Genomic DNA, 23,521 nt, shown 5'->3' with positions numbered 1-23,521 from the left:
TAGCTAGTAATGGTGTGCAGTGACTTTGAAAAAAGTCAATCTGAACGTCATAGCATATCTCTTCATAAATAATTTGATGACCAAAAACCGTCCCGCATCCTAAATCAGCATTACCTGCACTTTCTGTATATAACTGGAGATCAAAATCATTTGATTAATTGACCAATCTATATGATGTAACTCCATTGAAATTTTCCAAAAACATTAACCAAGACTAGTGTCAATATCCCTTCTCATTTCCTCAGTAACCCTACGCCTGTGAAAAGGACGCGACAGCCCACAGGTTGCATCATACAACCTTCTAACATATGCCCTACCAGCTGGGATAGCACGAATACAGAAGTTCAGCAACCCAGTTAATTCTTGAAGTTCTTATTAGATTAGCTAACATATAAAGGGCTTCATTAAAAGAGGAATATTTGACTGAACACAAACTTTTGTCAATAAAGTCATTTACACTAGATCCAGATGGGTATGATAGGAAGTGAATGAGTCCAAATGAACCATCTTTTTTAGGTACACGTACCATGCCCACCGGTGACAACCTGAGATTAGGAAATGGTGAAAACACAAAGGGGCCCGCAACCCTTCCCAAAATTAGTTCCTCGCTGACGGCCTGCATAGCTTCCCGCTGCAAACAGTACAAATATTTAAGAATTTTAGCGTCTGATGCAATCCGTGGACCCTGGTAACCAAGCTTAAACCCATATGTAAAACCCTGTAGTAATTTAAAAGCAGCTAGTTGATCTGGATAGTGAGCGAGATATTTACTTAAGTTTAGGACATTAACCGGAGAGTGAGCAATGCTGTTAAGGTCTAAATTGGTGGGTTGCTTGGGGGGCTCTGGGACGCTGAGGAAGGGCAGGTCTAGCATAGGTGGACGTGGTTGACTGCATTCTAGGTAACTGAGGGCGCCAGGATGTTGAAACGCTTTTTGGCCTGTAAGTTGAATCAGAACCTGAACCGCGTCTGCATTTGATATAGGGGTGATTTAAAGAACACAAAATGCACTCATGCTTGTATTGACATACACTTTTGTTGCATTGACCTTTATAATTGAATTCATAATATCTAAGGGGGATGTTTTGTGTCACAGGCCCTTGAACAGCCAAATGGGCTGTACATATATAAAAGCCACAATTCTTGGTCAACAACAGGAAATGACATATTTGGATTACATTCTTTTTTCAAACGGAATTGTATGTCATAATCTCTCCAGCTGAGAGCTTTTGCACGACTAGCCCCTAGCCTGATAGTATGCATGTGTAACGTACCGAGCTACTTGTACTGTTAGGGGAAGGGTTCGTGCCTGGTCTTTTCCAGGGTTTTGGGTGTACACTAACAACGTCTTATAATATAATGATTTTCTATTGATTATCAAAAATGATTGGTATAGCCTAACCTTACTTAGGTTAATAATCAACAAGTAATTTCAGGGAATCTAGAATATTTACAAACAAAACAAGGGTATAATAAATATATATAATTGACACTGTGTGTGATGTACTGGTGCTGCCTTGTTCAGGTCGGACAGTACACACCCACAGTGACATTCCACTGAGGTCAACCACTCAGCTAAAATGACTGACCGTCCTCAGATTACCGCATATACTGTAGGCTGCCTTATTCAAGACGGACAGTATATGTGGTAGCCCTTCAACCACTGTGCACACTGTAGGCTGCCTTATTCAGGACGGACAGTGAGCACAACGGCCTGGACGGCAGTCTGATCACCCCCTATAGAGAACAATGGCTAGCCTCTCTGAGGAAAGCCTACTGTGACACACCGACAAGCCAAAACGACTGCAATGCCTAACCTACAGTACCAAGAGGACAACCTCTCAATGGCCTATCAAAAACACTTAATGCCGTTACGAACGGACGACCACTGTATTGACACAATACCTTTTTTTTATTATACTTCACAGCCTTCTCTGTTCTGCTAATTATCTTCTAAGCAGCCGACAGCTGATTCAGTGTCGTATTTATACCCTTGTATCACGTGACATAAACAAAGGAACTAAAAAAAAAACCCGGTCTGGGCCGAACCTAAAATATCCGGAATTATTACACATATATTTGAATAAAGCTGTACTGCACTCAGGGTGTGCTAGGACATATATAGAGGCATATACCAGAACTGCATCAGTCCATACCTGAATATCAGTAATAATCTTGGGTTTGTATTTGGATGACAAGGTAATGTTGCCACCTTGCATAGAGAAGTATTTTGTATCGTCATTAGGATCAGATTCATTAGTGCGATCGACTAAAAGCCCCAAGTTAACATTCTCGCCGTTAGCTATTTTTAGCTTAAGATTATTCGAACATTGTGCCCAAGGTCATTATGGTAACTTTGCACATGAGACTTTTGATTGTTACTTATGGCTAGTGTGGGTAGAATGTCAGTACCTGGATACTCTGCGGATGCATCCTGCGTCATCTCATTCTGGGGATGAGAGGTCTTTGCCCTACAAGACATGGCGGCAATCACTGCCCGTGTTACCTCGTCCAACTGCTCCCTGTTTAGCGCTGGTGGTTGCTTTTGGGTCGACATGGTTTCCCTGTTTAGGTTAGGCGAGGTGGAGAAATCAACCAGATTCGCATTATGTGGGGGCCAGATAGATCGACCAGATTCACACTATGCTGGGGACCATAAGAGCCAGAGCTGTCTGTTGCGACTCGCTTCCGGTCGCGCGGCTTTGCACGTGGTGTAGGCGGGGCCTCTCGAACCTTCCTCTTTGGCATAGTTTACTCATTAAAAATAAAAAGAATAAATCAACACTTATAAATTTTGTAAGATAAAACAAAGAATCGTCGGATGTTTTGGAAAACACGTGAACGATCGAGCAATTGCTACATGTGCAGCGTTTTATTTTGAAGCAATGGCTACTTGTGCCGTATTACGAACCGATTAAATCCATAAAAAATCTAAGCTTTAAATTGTCATCGGCGATTGAAAGGTTTGAGAGAATTAAGAATTTGTAATAAGAATTTGTCGTAACAAAATAATGTACACAAAACGACGGCATAACCAACATTACAAAATGGTTGACAAAACCTAAAACAAAAACACGTCTAACCTCTTGAATTTTTTGAAGGATGACTGATGCAAGTACAAAATGACGTTACGGGTTTGGTTAATAGCCCAAAATTTAAGGCCGATGGTAAGGCTAATACCAGGAGGCGCATATTATTGTGAGAATAATAGTTGTGAAAATACGTGCCTAGATTTATGAGTTGATAATAAAATAAAATGTTAATATGATGAAATCTAAACATGATTTCCCTTTGATAAATGGATTTAACTCTGATTAGTTAAATCGTATTAATTTCACTAAACTCTGCTTAGAATAATCTGTGTTTCGGGACAGGCCTTTACCACAGTTAAAATGCCTCCCATTCATGTCGATGGTTTGTTTGAATTTAGCAATATGGTAAAATGTAACATATGATAAAAATGACATCGTTCATTTGAAATAAAATCTCAATCGCTTCTTTAATTTAAAATTTTCCTTTTTACACAATAACACAGATATACATATAGTCCACGTTTTAATACCAACATTTCCAGAAGGCATGTAATAATTTACGAAAATCTTAATAGCAAATAATCGAGTACATTAACCGATTTATCCCTCTTTGGAAAGCATAATGCAACTTTTGATTTGAATGAACATATTTCAATTGTACTTATTTACAGTAGGGATTGGGAACAAGTTTTGTAACGTAGATCGTCCTCTCCCTTCCTCTCTAAGGTTATGCCTTATAAAGAAATATTTTTACGACCTAATAAACAAATCTCCTTCTATTTGGTCAGAAATTTTTCATTTAATAGAATGCTAATACTTTGGTATGTAAGTATAATAATAATCAGCAGATTTGTTGTTTTTATCAAAACAAAATATATCTTCGTTTGTTGTGTTTTATTTTGTGGCATGTGTGAAACAGTAATTAAAATTACACGTTCTGTCCCACAGTTTTACCGCTTATGACAACAGTGCATGCATTTATTTCCACATCAGAAATTAAGAGCACGATTTGATGCTATCTCTCGTCTTCTAGTACTTTGATTGCTCGATTTATTCACTTCAAAATCGAAAAAGAAGTAATAAATCATATAGCAATTTTTTTTCTGCAAATGTAATGAAAAAAATTGCATTAATACATATACCACATTTCATCTTTGCAATTTTTAGACCGATGATACAATTGATTTTGGAGGGAATGAAGTATTTGATTAATTTATTTAGTAAATATAAGTAAATTATTATTTTAACGAACAAATTACACAGACGAAACACCACATTTTTCCAAATGTATGTGAAGGCTAAAACTACTTGGAAATCTTAAGTCAGTCCGTACTGTTTGTCCGCGGAGTAAGTGTTCTCAATGTAGCTTAATTTTGATCGCTCAAAAAAATCCATGCATGCAAAGTGATCATCAAAGGTACAAAAAGACAAATAAACAATGCATCTAAAGTATTATGATTTATTATGGTTATTTGAATTATGATTAATATTTAATTAGCTAAACAATGGTTAAAACAGTTCATAAAGTTAATAGAATGCGTATATATTCATACACACAATGAAAACACTATTTACTTTTTATCATTTTATCAAGGGCCATTACATCTACAATAATTTTCAATTTCGTTTTCGGGGAATAGGGTTTATTCCTCTCTTTACAGTAATTACGACGGACTGACTAGGACATCCTATACGATACGTCTGCCTTATTGTGTCATTTAAAAGTTTGTGATTCATGCATGTATGAAAATAACGAGCAATGCATGAAAAATACATATCCTGCGTAAGATAGGTTACTTTCAATTTTGTTAGTTTCTATGTATGAATCACAATCGGTATTCTTAAGAATATCAGGAGAAAAAACTAAATACATTGTAGATGTAAATATAGCTGCGTTAAAGTGTACTTACATTAGTGTCTACGAAATGCTTTGTTCACTAGTCTGAATGGACAAAAGGAATCAATGTGTTTAATTTTGAAAAAAAAATCAATGACAACGAATATTTAGGGTAAACAATATAAAAATAAAACTTGATTATTAAATAAAACAAAATAATTGTTGTAGATATACTGTAAATTTTCATTGCAAATATAAATGCTTTAGAGAAATGCATTTCCCTATACCCAACATGAAAGTACAGGTATCAATATTTTTTCACTTATATTTAGTTGTCAAGCTTTAGTTTTTCAAAATATTGACTAAATAGTGTCTTTTACTGTCCAGAATAGATTGACCCATGATAATTTACCACTAGTTGGTAAGCTACTCAAATAGAACTAGTAGGGGGGGGGCAGACTCAACCCCCCAAAAGGAATTTTTTAATCCGTTGGGGGGGGGGGGGGGGCTGGCGTTGTATATCTATCTATATCTATAACTTCAATTTCACTCCTAATTTCCTTATTTTCATACAATTTTTTTATTTTTTACATACTTCCAAAAAAGAAGGGGGGGGGGGGCAACTCCATGTTAATTCATTTTTTTTTATATGTAAATCTAAAGTTGCTGCAAGAAACCCCCCTGCCCCCCCCCCCCCCCCCCTGATGCTACGTGCCTTGCAACACAACGTTTCCTTTTCAAACGGAGGCATAGAATCTTATTGCGTGTGACACGTATGTTTAAATCAAATTCAACACAAATAGTTGGCCTGATCTTTTAAAGCCTGTTTGATATTTTAATGCCACGTTATTTGGTTTTTTTCCAACCCATATTGTTATAATTTTGATAATTATAGCTTAATGTTGTCTTAACAAACATGTAGTAATAGTTTTAGTTTCGTCGATGGAATTATTTTGCAATCTATGGAAATTGGTTTTTGCCTTTAAATGTCAAATATATGCATATAACACGATATTTCCGAAAGTTTGGAAGATTGGCAACACAAATGATTACACATCAACACTTAAATAAAATGTCTTGTTAAAGGACGATTCATTTAATATGCGATAACATATTATAACAATATCATAGTATATTTATCGGAGTTGAAAAAGAAAACCTTGTAATCTAAATAATACTCAGTTAATAAACGTTCTATTGGAGTTTGATAAGTAAGACCACTGTTTTAAGAAGTATTTTAAACGGCTAGATTGTCTTCACAAATTTTGGTTTATATAGATCTTCTTGTCAGGAAGAACCCTGTATAAAGAAGTAGGACATTTTTCAACGTTTAAAAGAGTTATCTAATATATATGGATTTTTTGTAACTTCATAATAATTTATCATTTTGAAATAATATCTAAAAAATAAGGGTTTTTATTTTAATTCTGGCTACCAACAAACATTGAGTTCCAAGAATAAAAATGATTCCTAAGTATGTCCGAAGTATATCTCCTCTCCAATTTTACTTATACCTCATTTACAGAGTATCTATGGTAAAAGGGTGTGCAGTGACCTTGAATGAAATTTGTAGGTCAAGGTCATATCGGACCACGTAAAAATTCTTTTCTTAAGACAATATACACTCTCTACTTAACCTATTTGGATCATAGTTCAAATAAACAGAGCTTTTAAGTAATGATTGTGCAGTGATCTTGAACTAAGTTTCAAGGTCATATGTAAAGGTTCTAGAGCAATTATATGAAAATCCTTGTCCGAAGCATATCTTCTCTTTCTTTGGTCTAATTTGCCTCATACTTTACTCACATAGTGTCTGTGATGAAAGGATGTGCAGTAAGTGTCACTCATGTTTGTAGTTCAATATCAAGGTCAGATTGGATCATGCAAAATTCTTTTTTTCAGAGCATTCATATACTAACCACTTATCCCTATTTGGCTCTGACTTCACATAAACATATCTTTTGGGTTACTAGTAATGATGTGCAGTGACTTTGAAAAAAGTCAATCTGAACGTCATAGCATATCTTTTAATAAATAATTTTTGACCGTAGATTATTTTCCATTTGCTTTAACTTGCTCCGGTTTAAAAAAATGCCTGTAAGTAAGGGATAATGAAATTGAATTAAAAGTTTTATGCCAGCTGGAAAATTTCTTAGTTACAGGTCAATGTCAACGCAAAATTCTCTGAAATGCTTTCCATCCTTACTTCTATTATTTAAGCAGGGCCCTTTAGTATTTAAAATGGTCACTATCTCAATGCTGTCTAGTTTTTTAATAGGAACACAAAAAACCGCCAAAGCTAATGCATCATGGCGTGTTGTGAAATAGGAACCGTTCGATTTCGTCCTTGATGGCTTGGGTTTATTTAGCCCGCATCTTAGTCATTGCAAACACAACAAACTTTAAAAAGATCAATGACAAAATGTACACTTGATTATCTTTGATTTGCCAAAACATATGTAAGGGTTGATTTTAAGTCGTACGCGTAATACAATCATACCCAACTCAAAATTGGTGGCTAACCTTAATAAGGGGTGAAATAACGTGCTACCTTTTAATATAAAGTCTGTTTTATAAAAAAAATTGTAAATGGATTATCGCTTAAATGACCAGGAAAACGGCTTTGATTAATAACATTATTATACACACACTAAGTAAAACCACCGTGTTACAGCGTATCTATATATAATTTGATATCGAATCGGACCAGGCAGATTTAACACTAAAATGACCATTTTGGTCATCGTGTCAAAAACCCTGCCCCGGGGGACATTAAATTTACAGTTTTGGTAAAGGACCTCTTGGTGTAATTAACTATGTCTTCCATTTCCCTTTTAATATGCAGTAGTAAAGGAGGTGTCCAAGTAGCGTAGTAGATAACTCACTCGCTTCTCAACTCTGCGACACGAGTTAGATCCCCATGAACAACAGTGGCTGTATGTAAAAGGGTATAATGCTTGGACACGTGGGTTTCCTCCGGGCACTTCGACTTCCCCTCCCATATCAATCACCCCCACCCAAGCTAACATCCGTGCCAACGAGTGATTCTTATAAAATAAAGTTTTAAAAAAAGGAGGCAGAGGACAAGATTTTTGAAATATGGACACATTACGGCGATTTTTGCGGTGTCCTTAGGGCCCATGTGAAACAAGGGTCATGAAATACACAACTTACGTTTCTCTTACCCCTAAGATGCATCATACCACGTTTGAATGGAATTACCCTTGCAGCCTTGTAGATTTCAAGAAGTTAAACAAGAGGCCCATGGGGCCACATCGCTCCCCTGAGCAACAATGGGCGTTCAAAAAATATTGTGCCATATGGTCTCTCGGTAGAATAACAAAAAAAAATATTGTAAAATATTCGAATTTTACACTTATTTTTGCATACACGTAATCTTTGACATTGTACCTTCATGAAATACTATTTTTTTACCAGAATAAGAAAATCCTACGCAAGATATAAAACTAAACATTTGGTAGGGGTACACTGTTAAATTGTTAACTTCCAATTCCCTATATTTTCGTTCTGCCCCCCCCCCCCCCCCCCACAAACACACTTTGTAAAGCAATCAAAATATATGTGAGCATATATGAAGATTTTTTTCATCAACTACTTACTAGTTATTGTATTTAAAAAAATATATAATAGCTATTGTTTTTTATTTTAAAAATCCTACATGTATAGATGTGAAAAAGAAAATTGTACCTCAATGTGATCAATTCCTCAAATTAAAAACATTCAAAAATTTAATTTGTTTTCTCCATTATAATTAAATGACTGTTATTTACCTCGCGTACAAACCAGGATAATTTTCCGCTGTGATATTTTCTTAGGAATAGCAATAATTACTTTATCCCCGCCACAGAAATGTGTCAGAACTATGGTAACTGTTTTAAAGATGTCGTTTTTATTTACTCGTGTCTGAAAAAACTATCAAAATTGATGTAGATTTCACATTATTTATTGTATAAAGAGGGGCCCCAGAGAGTAGAATTATAAGCAAGATACATGTACAGAGCTCACAGTTCGCCTAGATTGAGTCATATTTTGTTCACATGAGTTTATTACATTCAGCTAAAGATTTTTAACTTGGTATTTCCTATTCAGCATTTAAAATGGAAAAAAAGAATGGCCTAAGATTTTCAATTCTTTTATTCACTCAAGACCAGTTCACTGGTATTTGAGGTTCAAAATCAGTTTATACAAATGTACACAAACACAGTCAAGGATCACATGTACAGTAGGAGTAATAATGACGAAAAAAGGCTAAGTTTACAATACAAAAACTTGTTAAAGTTGGTTTCTAGAAGAACATGCAGACTTTGAAAATTTCCTTAAAATATATTGACAAATTTTTTACTTTTTTAATCTTTAGTTTTTAAGATATGTGTACAAACATAGAATTGTGAGCAAATCTCTGTATCTTACTTATAATTCGAAGCTTAACACTCAAATATGGTTAGTAAATAGAAATTGTAAACAATTAAACACAAGAAACATGCACTATAACAAATAAAGAACACAATTTATTTTTTCGAAATGAATCAGATATATAAATGTATTTATACCTACATATTTCCGTCAGCGGTATCAAACTCTATTTAAACTGAATAAACTCGAGAAAATGCCGAGCATCTTAACAAAACCTATTGCAATAATCTACCATTACACAAAAGATGATGCCGAATTACCGATAGAATGAATTGTATTTCAGTACTTTTTTGATACATCAGATTTTGCTTAATTTGCGCAGGTAAACAGTTAACTTTTTGATTTACCGAAGTCTCTGTTTGATTTGATATGTAAAAATCGCGAAATACAGACGATAGTTCCCAGGTTACAAAGCATAAATAATGAAAACGAAACGAAAATCAGAACAAGCTAACACCAACGTCATGTGTGAAAACTGTCAACGCATTGAAATATTTAGCCTCAATTTACTTCACAAAATCGGCACCAATATTTTCTGCATGTTTCAAAAATTTCACTTCATACGCGAACTGTTGCACAACAAGCAAATTCATCATAGTCAGATCGACCCTTTTTCGTATAATGTCATGGCTGCTTTAAACAAAGAACCTCGTTTTAGAAGTATGGAATACAAGTCTTGGTAAAATGGGTATGCAAACCCGGGCCGTGGCAAAATAAAAGCCGGGGCAAATCGGCAATCGTCAATTCCAAATACGCATTATTTTGCAGCAATATCTACAGCGAATACAAATATACTGGTCCATCAAATATCCTGAAATTTTAATAAGATTGGCAGATTAATAACTGCCAATCTTTTGTTTTGCCAAGGCCAAGTCTTGCCTACCCATTTTACCGGATGCCGAACCAGAAGCTATTAAACTGATTCAAACACGCCTTTCCTTCATTATTATTTTCGTAAAATCTCAAATTTGAAACCGAATTATTCCTTAATTTTTGCAATTTATATTTTCCTTCCCATAAGGATAATTTATGCTAAACTACGTTGAATTGGACTCAGTAGTTCTTAAGAAGATTTTTAAGAATGCACTACTCTTTTTCTACAGTTTCAAGGTGTTTTCCGCTTTGAATACAGATCTGACTTTAATTTCTACAATTTATATTCGCCCTCCCATCAGGATGCTTTGTGCCAAAAACACCAAAACTCTATACTATAAAACTGTTGCCAAATTCCAGGCTGGGATGAGGCCTGGAAAACCGTTTATCAAGTCAGGGAAAGGTTTTTCACCAATAAAAAAATAAACTGTATTCGTCTACCGCACGTTTTATTAAGTGGATGAAGCATTTTTCCGGGTAAAACAATAATTCATTGGAATATGTTAATATATTATGTACCAAAAATGATATTTTTATAGTTCAGTGATTGTTATTTCAATAAGTTCTTTATCTAAAATAACCATTCTGGTGCCGAAACAACATTGCTTGCACTGTATAAAGAGAAATCTAGATCACACACAGGTATGGGGAACAAGTATGATGTGTTGTCTACTTTAAAACTGTGTGACAACAACACTAAGCATGCAACGCTTTTTAGGTGTAAAGTTGCAGCTATGACTTTAAGAACAAATTGGTTACAGTTCACTCTATAAACATACACGCTTCACTTTTACTTAGCTAGCTATCCAAGCAGAGTGTCTATGATCTCGGGTGAGTAACACATGAATAGAGCAGATTCAATAAAACATTTCTTTCACTTGGTACAATTTCATACATCTTCGTTATATTTGTATACATGCAGAGTAGTATTCTCTCTCTCTCTCTCTCTCTCTTTCTCTCTCTCTCTCTCTCTTTAAGGACTAATTAAGGAAATTATATTCTCCTTATTCCCCCTCTGGAAATCACAAATGTGTCTTATGAACAATTTAACAGGCACAGTCTTTTCCGAATGTGTTAAAGTTAAAAACTAGTGTAGTGTAGTGTAGTGTAGTATTCTCTCTCTCTCTCTCTCTCTCTCTCTCTTTCTCTCTCTCTCTCTTTAAGGACTAATTAAGGAAATTATATTCTCCTTATTCCCCCTCTGAAAATCACAACTGTGTTTTATGAACAATTTAACAGGCACAGTCTTTTCCGAATGTGTTAAAGTTAAAAACTAGTCATGCAATCGGTTAAAACATACTACATTGTATATTCACAAAACAATGAACTAGAGATAATTTTACAATATAATGCACCAAACATCACGATGGCATACAACCAAATTTATAATGCATAAATCGACATGACTACTAGCTGGACAATACTAGGTGTGTAAAGGTACATGTACAACTTTAACTAAAACAGCAAAACATATTGCAATGGTAATTTTAATATTTTAGTGCATAGTGTTAAATTCACAAAATGAATATCATATAACAGAAGGGTAGTTGCTTAGAGTGAATTTTAAAACCCCCTCTTACATTAAAACATACACGCTGCATAATTTGTACTTTTGCTTTTTTAGTACATTATAAAAACTATACTATAATGTAAAATTATGAAAACCACAGTTTTCTTTTCTAGGGTTTATACTTAACATGGAAAATAACCCCGACTACGCATACACATAGAAACAAATGTCATTTTTGCTAAAGGGAAGATCTTTTTAATTATGCTACTCTGTAATCTAACCATGAACATAATTAATAACTAGGGCGTTCTCCATTCAGAGGATTCTTAGTATTGTATTGTTAAAAAAATCTAGATGGGTTTTTAATCACCAGTTTCTTATTTACGCAAGATGCAGGGATCTTTTGGGATCGTTATTTACATGAATGTTATTCCGTGGACTCTCACAAATAGTTTTAAATAAATTTTAATATGTTAAAATTATTCTCTTCAATGTAAGTATATCTACTCTTTTATATATTCACCTCGATTTGCGAGTGTTTTGTTTTTACTCTTTAATAATCGAATATCCTCCTTGTGTCACAACAGGTGTACACTCTATAGAAAAGAACAACGTTTAAAAATATTATATATGTAAACAAAATTTTATCATCGAAATTAACAAAGGGCCTGCTTTTTGTTCGCTGTGAACAATGCATCTACATTGAAAAAAATATAAGCAAAGAGTCTTTTGTAAAATAAGTGTCGCTTTTTATCTAATCATCCCTAGTCATTTTTTTGTAAAATAAGTTCTTGTTCGTAATCATGCGATTCTGTAATCCAACCCTGCGTATAAAAATACCAAGAGCATCCTATATCATACGAAACTAAGTATTACATTGTTTAAAATAATCCCATGTTTCGATATTTTTCAGGTCACCGGTTTTACTCTTTATACTAGGTACAGGGGTCCCCGGGGATCGTTGATATCAGATTTATTATTCCGTTGTTTGTTGGAAATAGTTTGAAATAAATACATAATATGCATATTTTTCCTCCTCTATCTAAGTACATTGTAAATGATTTTTTATGGAATGGAAAACAGGGACATGTAACTCATTTTAAAAATATTTCTTAAAATCTAAATAGCCCTTCTGGTGCCTCAGCTAAATTGTTTGCTTTTATCATAAAAGATGAATTTAAAACACACTCAAGTTCGCGCAACGATGTTCTGTCTTTATTTATGTTCGTGGCTTTCTTTGATAAACCATTGCCCACGAATGTACATCTACACGAACCTATATACAAGGTAATGTTTAATATTCATTAAAATTGTCCCGATTACACTACCACGAAACACAAAAATTCTGGCGACCAACAAACGTTAAGCCCCACGAATAGAAATGATTCCACAATATGTCCAGAGCCTGTCTTCTCTCCAATCTGACTTATACTTCACTTACATAGTGTCTATGGTCAAGGGTGTGCAGTGACCTTGAATGGAGTTTGTCGACTCAACCTATTTAAATCATGCTTCAAACAGAGCTTTTGAGTAAAGGGTGTGCAGTGATCTTGAACCAAGTTTCAACGTCATATCTAAAGGTTATAGCACAACTATATGAAAATCCTTGTACGCGGCCTATCTTCTCTCTTTGGTCTAATTTGCCTCATACTTCATCGAATATCCTCCTTGTGTCACAACAGGTGTACACTCTATAGAAAAGAACAACGTTTAAAAATATTATATATGTAAACAAAATTTTATCATCGAAATTAACAAAGGGCCTGCTTTTTGTTCGCTGTGAACAATGCATCTACATTGAAAAAAATATAAGCAAAGAGTCTTTTGTAAAATAAGTGTCGCTTTTTATCTAATCATCCCTAGTCATTTTTTTGTAAAATAAGTTCTTGTTCGTAATCATGCGATTCTGTAATCCAACCCTGCGTATAAAAATACCAAGAGCATCCTATATCATACGAAACTAAGTATTACATTGTTTAAAATAATCCCATGTTTCGATATTTTTCAGGTCACCGGTTTTACTCTTTATACTAGGTACAGGGGTCCCCGGGGATCGTTGATATCAGATTTATTATTCCGTTGTTTGTTGGAAATAGTTTGAAATAAATACATAATATGCATATTTTTCCTCCTCTATCTAAGTACATTGTAAATGATTTTTTATGGAATGGAAAACAGGGACATGTAACTCATTTTAAAAATATTTCTTAAAATCTAAATAGCCCTTCTGGTGCCTCAGCTAAATTGTTTGCTTTTATCATAAAAGATGAATTTAAAACACACTCAAGTTCGCGCAACGATGTTCTGTCTTTATTTATGTTCGTGGCTTTCTTTGATAAACCATTGCCCACGAATGTACATCTACACGAACCTATATACAAGGTAATGTTTAATATTCATTAAAATTGTCCCGATTACACTACCACGAAACACAAAAATTCTGGCGACCAACAAACGTTAAGCCCCACGAATAGAAATGATTCCACAATATGTCCAGAGCCTGTCTTCTCTCCAATCTGACTTATACTTCACTTACATAGTGTCTATGGTCAAGGGTGTGCAGTGACCTTGAATGGAGTTTGTCGACTCAACCTATTTAAATCATGCTTCAAACAGAGCTTTTGAGTAAAGGGTGTGCAGTGATCTTGAACCAAGTTTCAACGTCATATCTAAAGGTTATAGCACAACTATATGAAAATCCTTGTACGCGGCCTATCTTCTCTCTTTGGTCTAATTTGCCTCATACTTCACTCATAGAGTGTCTGTGATCAAAGGATGTGCAGTAACCTTCACTGATGTTTGTAGGTCAATATCAAGGTCATATTGAATCACTCGAAACTCTTTTTTTCATAGCATATATACTCTCCATTTAACAAGGTCAATCTGAACGTCATAGCAGATCTCTTAATAAACAACCCTTATTTTTTTTACCGTAGATTGTTTCCTATTTGATTAAACTTGCTCGCGTTGAACAAAAATGACTGTATGAATGGGGTAATGAGATTGAATCAAAAGTCAAAGCAAAATCCTCTGAAATGCTTTTCATCCTATTTTCCATTATTTAGGCAGGGCCGTTTGAGATTGGCAATATCTCAATGATGCCTAGTTTTTCTAGTATTTTAATAGGACCCTCCCCCCAAAGCTAATGCATCATGGGCGTGTTGTAAAATGGGACCCGTTCGATTTTGTCCTGGATGGCTTGGGTTTAATTAGCCCGCATCTCAGACATTGAAACACAACAAACTTGAGAAATATCAATGTACACTTGTACACTTGTTTATCTTTGATCTGCCAAAACATTTTTAAAGGTTAATTTCAATTATTTATAGTGAATGCTAAAGTCGTACGTGTAATACAATCATACCCAACTCGAAATTGGAGGCGAAACTTAATAAGGAGCGAAATAACGTGCTATGTAAAGTATGTTTGTTTAATTTATAACATTATTATACACATACTAAATTACGTTTTCAGCGTAACTGTGAAATTTTATACCGAATCGGATCAGGCAGCTTTAACACTGTATGACCATTTTGGTCATCAAGTCAAAACCCCTACCCCGGGGGACATTAAATTTACAGTTTTGGTAAAGGACTTCCTGGTGTACATAACTATGACTTCAGTCTCCTTTTCAATATGCAGTAATAGAGGAGGTGTCCAAGTAGCGTAGTAGATAACGCACTCACTTCTCACCTCTGCGACACGAGTTAGATCCCTAGAACGACAGTGGCTGAATGTAAAAATGTAAAATGCTTGGACACATGGGTTTCCTCCGGGCACTCCGACTTCCTCCCATATCACTCACCCCCCCCCCCCCCCCCCGCTAACACCCGTGCCAACGAGTGATAGTTATAAAATAAATAAGTTTTAAAAAAAAGAGGCAGAGGACAAGATTTTTGAAATATGATCACATTATGGCGATTTTTGCCCTGTCTCTAAGGCCAATGTGAAACAAGAGTAATAAAATATAGAACTTATGTCTCTCCTACATGTACCCCTAAGATGCATCATACCATGTTTGAAAAGAATTTGCCTCGTACATTTCAAGAAGTTAAAAAATGCTCAATTGTTAACAAACGGAAACCAATTGTAATAGGTCACATGAGTGACTCTGATGACCTCATAAAATTGATTGATTTCAGTTGGAATGAGCATCGGTAATCAGACTGAAGACTCGGTCAATAGTCTCTGACGACTCTGCCGTGAAAACATTAACACAATCCTCAAAAACACCAAAACTCTATACTATAAAATTGTTGCCAAATTCCAGGCTGGGATGAGGCCGGGAAAACCGTTTATTAAGCCAGGAAAAGGATTTTCGCCATTAAAAAAATAAACTGTACTCGTCCTCCTAACGTTTTGTTAAGTGGATGAAGCCGGGTAAACAATAATTCAGTGGAAAATGATAATCTATTAGGTACCAAACATGATACATTTATAGTTCAGTGATTATTATTTTAAAAAGTTCTTTATCTAAAATAACCATTCTGGTGCCTGATCAACATTGTTTGCACTTTATAAATAGGAATCTAGATCACACACAGGTATGGGCAACAAGTATGAGGTGTTGTATATTTTAAAACTGTGTGACAACAACACTAAGCATGCAACACTTTTTGGTGTAAAGTTTCAGCTATGACTTTCAGAACAAATTAGGATACAGTTCACTGTATGAACATACACGCTTCACTTTTCCTTAGCAACCTATCCAAGCAGAGTGTCTATGATCTCGGGTGCATAACACGTGAACAGAGCAGATTCAATAAAGCATTTCTTTCACCTAGTACAATTTCCATACATCTTCGTTATATTTGTATACATACAGTAAAGTCTCTCTCTATCTCTCTTTCTCTCTCTCCTTTTAAGGACTTATTAAGGAAATTATAACCTCCATATCCCCCCTCTGTAAATCACAAAATTAATGTATCTTACGGACAATTAAAAGGGCACAGACATTTTCGAATGTGTTAAAGTTAAAAACTAATACATGCAATCGGTTAAAACATGCTTCATTGTATATTCACAAAACAATGAACAAGAGAGCATTTTATAACAATATAATACACCAAACATCACGATGGCATACATCTAAAGTATGCATAAATCGACATGACTACTAGCTGGACAATACTAGGTGTGTAAGGTACATGTGCAACTTTAACTATAACAGCATAACATATTGCAATGGTAATTTAAAATTTTTAAGGGCGTAGTGTCAAATTCACAAAATGAATTTTATATAACAGAAGGGCAGTTGCTAAGGGTGAATTTTAAAACTCCCTCTTACATAAAAACATACATGCTGCATAATTTGAATTTTACTTCTTATCATTTAGTACATTGTAAAAACTATATCATATTGTAAAATTATCAACACCACACTTTTCTTTCCTTGGGTCTGTACTATATTCTTAACATAAAAAAACCCCACTACGCATCTACATAGAAAAAATGTCATTTTTTTACTAAAAGGAAGATCTTTTTAATCAAGATACTCTGTAATCAAACCATGAACTTAAAAATAACTAGAACCTCCCCCTTTCAGAGGATTCTTGGTATTGTATTGTTAAAAAATCTGCATGGTTTTTAAATTACCAGTTTCTTATTTACGCAAGATGCAGGGGTCTTTTGGGTTCGTTAATTTCATGACTATTTGTTATTCCGTAGACTCTCATAAATAGTTTTGATAAATTTTAATAATGTTATAATTATTCTCTTTTGTGTAAGTATATCTACTCTTTTATATATTCACCTCGATTTGCAAGGGTTTTGATTTTACTCTTTAATCGAATATCCTCCTCGTGCCCCAACAGGTGTACGCTCTATAGAAAAGACCAGAACAACGTTTAAAAAAATTATATATGGTAACAAAATGTTATCATCGAAATTCAACAAGAGTCCGGTTTTTGTTGGTTGTCAACTATGCATGTACACTGAAAAAGCTATATGGCAAAGCGTCTTTTGTAAAATAAGTGTCGCTTTTAATTTATTCACCCATAGTCACTTTTTTGGTAAAAATAAGCTCTCGTTCGTAATCATGCAATTCAGTAATCCAACCATGTGCAACAAAATACCAAGGGCATTCTATATCAGACGAAACTAAGTATTGCATTGTTAAAAAAATCCCATATTTTGATGTTTTTCAGGTCACCGGTTTTATTCTTTATACTAGGTAAAGGGGTCCCCGGGTATCATTGGTATCAGATTTGTTATTCTGTTAATAGTTTAAAATAGTTTGAAATAAATACATAATATGCTAATTTTCCATACATCTTCGCTATATTTGTATAGATACAGTTTAGTATTATCTCTGTCTCTCTCGCTCTCTGTCTGTCTGTCTGTCTGTCCGTCTGTCTGTCTGTCTCTCTCTCTTTCTCTCTCTCTCTCTCTCTCTCTCTCTCTCTCTCTCTCTCTCTCTCTCTCCTTTTAAGAACTAATTAAGGAAATTAAATCCTACATATCCCCCTTCTAAAAATCACAAATGTATCTTATGGACGATGTAAAAAGCACAGCCATTTCCGAACGTGTTAAAGTTAAAAACTAATACATGCAATCGATTAAAATATGCTACATTGTATATTCACAAAACAATGAACAAGATAGCATTTTATAACAATATCATACACCAAACATCACGATGGCATACATCTAAAGTATGCATAAATCGACATGACTACTAGCTGGACAATACTAGGTGTGTAAAGGTACATGTACAACTTTAACTATAACAGCATAACATATTGCAATGGTAATTTTAATATTTTAGTGCGAAGTGTCAAATTCACAAAATGAATATTATAAAACAGAAGGGCAGTTGTTAAGGGTGAATTTTAAAACCCCCTCTTACATAAAAACATACATGCTGCATAATTTGTACTTTTGCCCTTATAGTACATTATAAAAACTATACTATAATATTAAATTATGAAAACCACACTTTTCTTTCCTTGGGTCTTTTATATATACTTAACATGAAAAAACCCGACTACACATCTATATAGAAACAAATGTCATTTTTTTCTAAAGGGAAGGTTTTTTAATTATGCCACTCTAATCTAACCCTGAACATATAAATAACTAGGGCGTTCTCCATTTAGAGGATTCTTAGTATTGTATTGTTAAACAAATCTGGATGTTTTTTAAATTACCAGTTTCTTATTTACGCAAGATGCAGGGGTCTTTTGGGATCATTAATTACATGAATGTTATTCCGTGGACTCTCATAGATAGTTTTAAATAAATTTTAATAATGTTATAATTATTCTCTTTAGTGTAAGTATATGTACTCTTTCATATATTCACCTCGATCTGCGAGTGTTTTGATTTTACTATTTAACAATCAAATTCCCTCCTGGTGACCCACGAGGTGTACACTCTATAGAAAGGACCAGAACAACGCTTAAAAAATTAAATATGTTAGCAACATTTTATCATCGAAATTCAACAAGAGTCCGGTTTTTGTTGTTTGTCAACTATGCATTTACACTAAAAAAAATATAAGACAAAGAGTCTTTTGTAAAATTAGTGTCGCTTTTTATTTAATCATCCATAGTCACTTCTTTTGTAAAATAAGTTCTCGTTCGTAATCATGCGATTCTGTAAACAAACCATGCGCATCAAAATACCATGGGCGTCCTATATCTGACGAAACTAAGTATTGCATTGTTAAAAAAATCCGATATTTTGATGTTTTTCAAGTCACCAGTTTTATTCTTAATACTAGGTGCTGGGGTCCCCGGGGATCGTTGGTATCAGATTTGTCATTCCATTGATAGTTTGAAATATTTTGAAATTTGATATTTGAAATATCCAAATAACCCTTCTGATGCCTCAGCTAAATTACTTGCTTTTATCGTAAAAGAAGAATTAAAAACTCAACCAAGTTTGCGCAACAATGTCCTGTCTTTATTCATACCGTAAAAACACACCACTAAGCATGCAACATTTTTGGGTGTAAAGTTGCAGCTATGAATTAAAAAAAATATGAGATTACACTACTCTGTATAACCATGCACGTTTCACTCTTACCTAGCAAGCAATCAAAGCAGAGTGCCGGTGATATAGAATGGATAACGCATAAATAAAGCATACATTTTAATTAATTTAATGATTTAATAATAATAAGGTTTATTTCACTTGGTACATTTTGCATTCATTTTTGTTAAGATTTGATGTGCCACATAATATGAATACATGTAGAATTTTGCATTCTGAACTTTGACATTCTTCTCTCTTCATAAAATTCAAGTGGACTGAAATGTCACACATTCATTGGTTTAATCATGGCACGTTACTGCCGGATATATTATGAAAAAATTAAGATATAATGATAAATAAATTGTACAAATGTCAAATTAGCAAACACATTGCAGTAAGGGGATAAAAAATGAATATCTGAAAAATTCAATTTGTAAGTAACAACAAAGAACCCTGCGAGATTCGAACTCTGAATGTACTGATCACAAGCCCAACATTTTATCCAATCGGCTAGGGAGTAAGTTACATATAGCCTTCGATAAAAACCTTTAAAAAGACGAAATGTCTTTTCGATCAGATGTGTTATTCCTCCTTAAATTGGAGTAGTGGTCCTTTAAAATGTATTTAGGAGTAAAACAGATATAAGACAGCGTCGAGATTTGCGCAAAACTCTGCTTAGGAAAGAGAGAAAACATTTAGAAACAAATAGAATAAAACACTGAAAGTGAACAAGATTTTTATTGACTGTTTAAAAGTGAACGGTGAGGCTGAGAATTTTGACTGTAAAACACTGTAAAATTAGACACGATTTAAGACAACTTTTACATTGATCGCTTCTCGTGAATATAGGCCTGTTACTGATTGACTAAGGAAAAATATCGAGATTTTGATTTCATGAAATTCGTTGAGGCATCAATTTGTCAGATTTGTCACAAACGAAAATAGAAATCAAGGAAGTGACTGTTACAGTGAACTTACCCTTAATTTGATAAAGTCACATTTTCATACAATGCAGAGAGTTATAAATAAATAAATAAATAAATATATGCATTAAGTCATTATTTTTTTAAAGATGTAGTCTTTCAACTGCAACGGTATGCGCAAATAAATTTTCATAACGTGCCTAATTAAATTTGTGTGCACATACCATTGGAGTTATGAGATTATATATGTCTTTCGAAAGATAATGATTCAATGCTTAATTTAATCACATTTCTTCTTATTTCTGTTTGTCATAATCAACAAGTATCTTTTACATCATTTCATAAAAATGCTTTTTCTTTTTAATCATGCAATTCACTCTGTAATCAAACCCTGCGCATCAAAATTCCAAGGGTGTCCTCTATCGGAGGATTTTAAGTATTACTTTGTTAAATACGCTCCCCATATTTGGATGGTTTTTTTAACAACAAGTTCTTTTTAACGCTAGGTACAGAAGTCTTTGGGGATCGTTGGTTACAGGTCTGTAATTTCGTTGACTTTATACATTTGTAGTTTGAATCAATACATATTTTTATTTTTTCTCTTAGATGTTAGTAAATGTATTTAACAGAGTTGGAGGATTTGAGAGTATTTAATATTTAAACTCTTTAATACATTAATACTCGTAACCCTTCTGGTGCCCCATCAGGTGATATTCTAAAGAATAAACTAGAAAAAATGGTATAAAATGTCACGAACAGATTTACATCACATTGGAAGAATTTTTAAAACACGGAACATCATTTCTTACTTTTGAAGGCGTCCAAATGAGTCTGCATGTCTTGTGGTAGTGGGGACTTTCTTAGCCTTTCTTATCGTTTAAAACGAATGTGTAAGTATATTATTTTCTGTTCTTCATAACATCATAACATAGCTTCCTAAATACCTATAAATTTTATTAAGGAAAAAGAATGAAGGAATTAATTAGCTACAATAACATACAGAGCAAGAATCACCATTAGGAACTATTTTGATGTAGTATTTATTCATGGAAAATTAATGACTATATTTTGTTTTACCCTTTTGTTCTCAACAATTTCTTTTTCATCAATGTAATACTGCGTATTCACGCCCTGAATGTAATCACCATATGGAATCAAACCATTTTTGTAACGAACAAGAAAATTAGTTACAGTCATTTTATTATAATTTTATATCCATCAATTTTTAAAAGGTAACACTTAGATATATATGTACATTTATTTATTTTTAAGTTTTTTTTATGTAAGCCTATAAATTATATTAAATAAATGTATTTTGTTCGAACATGTTAACGTTAGCCGTATTAGGTTGTTCGTCTTAAAGCCCGTGCCTATAGATTCTCGAACACACAGGCACCTGACGTTTTATATTTTTCTCTTTAAAAGATATTATACACCCTCTACCTAATAGTAAAGTAAACATCACCGCCATCTTGGATTTATTTAAAACTGTCATATCAGCTGAACTGTTGCTTAAAACTCATCGGAAAAATTATTTTGTGATCTTCTCCGTCTGCAGCCAATTTGTCGCATATCAAAGGCAGTAGATGTGAATTGAGCTATGTTCTTTTTTTTATTTATGACAGGTTAAAGCACCGCTTTGGTTGCATCGGTTGAATACATAGAAAATAATACATACTCTTTTTTATACCACAACCAGTATCAGCCAGAGACTCCAATATCAGCCCGAGGGCCGATATTGGGCTGATGCAGGCTGTGATATGGAAAAAGGGCATCTATTATTATATTTATTACATACTTAGTAATAAAATTTAATTAAAAACATTAACTTAAACAAATTGATTTTAAATATTATTTGAAAGTAGGCTGTACATGTATTCAATAAAAATACGAGGTCTTATTGTTTTACCCAACACATAGCTACAGAGCCGAAATTTCCTCAGCTTTTAAAATTAAGTGTTCAAAAACGTTTCCAACTGCACATAAAAATGTTGACTGTAACAGATGTTTTATCTTTTCGTCTGTAAACATGCACAAATTCCGAAACGAAAAAGGCAGAGGAGTTCCGCAAGGGATGTGTATAAGGTACATATTGCTGCCCTCTTGTATTATATATTTAAAACTGTCACATCTGCTTAATCGTTAGCTTGAATGTCATCGATGAATTGTTTTTACATCAGCTCTATCTTCCGTTTGTTCCTTTAAAATCTAAGTATGCAACCGATTTAACCAAAATGGCGAAAGTAACCAGTCATTAATAAAAAAATCACCTCTCAATCTGCATCTTCTGTCTTAGATATTGGATAATGGCTATGTTACATCGATTGTAAGCTTAAATGTTGAATGAGAGGAGAGGAGACGGTGAGGATTGCAAAATAATTGTACTGATTAGTTTCAAGCAAATATTTTAACTTATGTGACAGTTTAAAACAAATCCGATAGAACGGCGATGTGTGCCTTGTATGTCATTAGGTAGAGGGTATGATACATATTTTGTATCATAAGTGTACACTGTCAATAAGAGTATTCAAAGTATTCCAAATAGATATACATGTAAATGTATTTCCAGAGTACATGTAACGTCGGCAAATTTTAAAGGCTAAAATAGTATAAGACTAGATAAGATTTAGCCCGAAGGGATAGACGATTTCGATGTCTCTACGAAGCACTGTTAAAGGTTTACTTTGTGGTCCCTGCTGCTTTAATGAAATCTACAGAATGAACTATTAAATACGTAATGTATGAAGCGAAGGTCATATAAATTCAAACTGGAGTTCATTTCTTTGACATTTATTCTAATATAAAATAAACTCTATACAAAGCAGCAGCACTTTTCAGAATCTACCAGAATAGTAGAATTTAATTATCATTTAAAATTTTAATTCAAATAAGGGTATGCCCTTGTAATATTGAAATTTGTTTATGACCTCCAATC

The 23,521-nt window shown here is 33.9% G+C and overlaps 1 pseudogene; it reads right to left on the bottom strand.

Annotated features, from left to right (window-relative positions):
* Positions 1-233: 233 nt before the first annotated feature.
* On the bottom strand, positions 234-2,813 carry LOC128182124 (uncharacterized; annotated as a pseudogene).
* Between the last annotated feature and the right edge of the window lie 20,708 nt (positions 2,814-23,521).

The sequence above is a fragment of the Crassostrea angulata genome, chromosome 4, assembly GCF_025612915.1.
Source record: "Crassostrea angulata isolate pt1a10 chromosome 4, ASM2561291v2, whole genome shotgun sequence".
In the NCBI taxonomy this organism is placed as follows: domain Eukaryota; kingdom Metazoa; phylum Mollusca; class Bivalvia; order Ostreida; family Ostreidae; genus Magallana; species Magallana angulata.
Note: the sequence above shows the minus strand (reverse complement) of the source record. Positions and strands in the feature narration are given on the sequence as shown.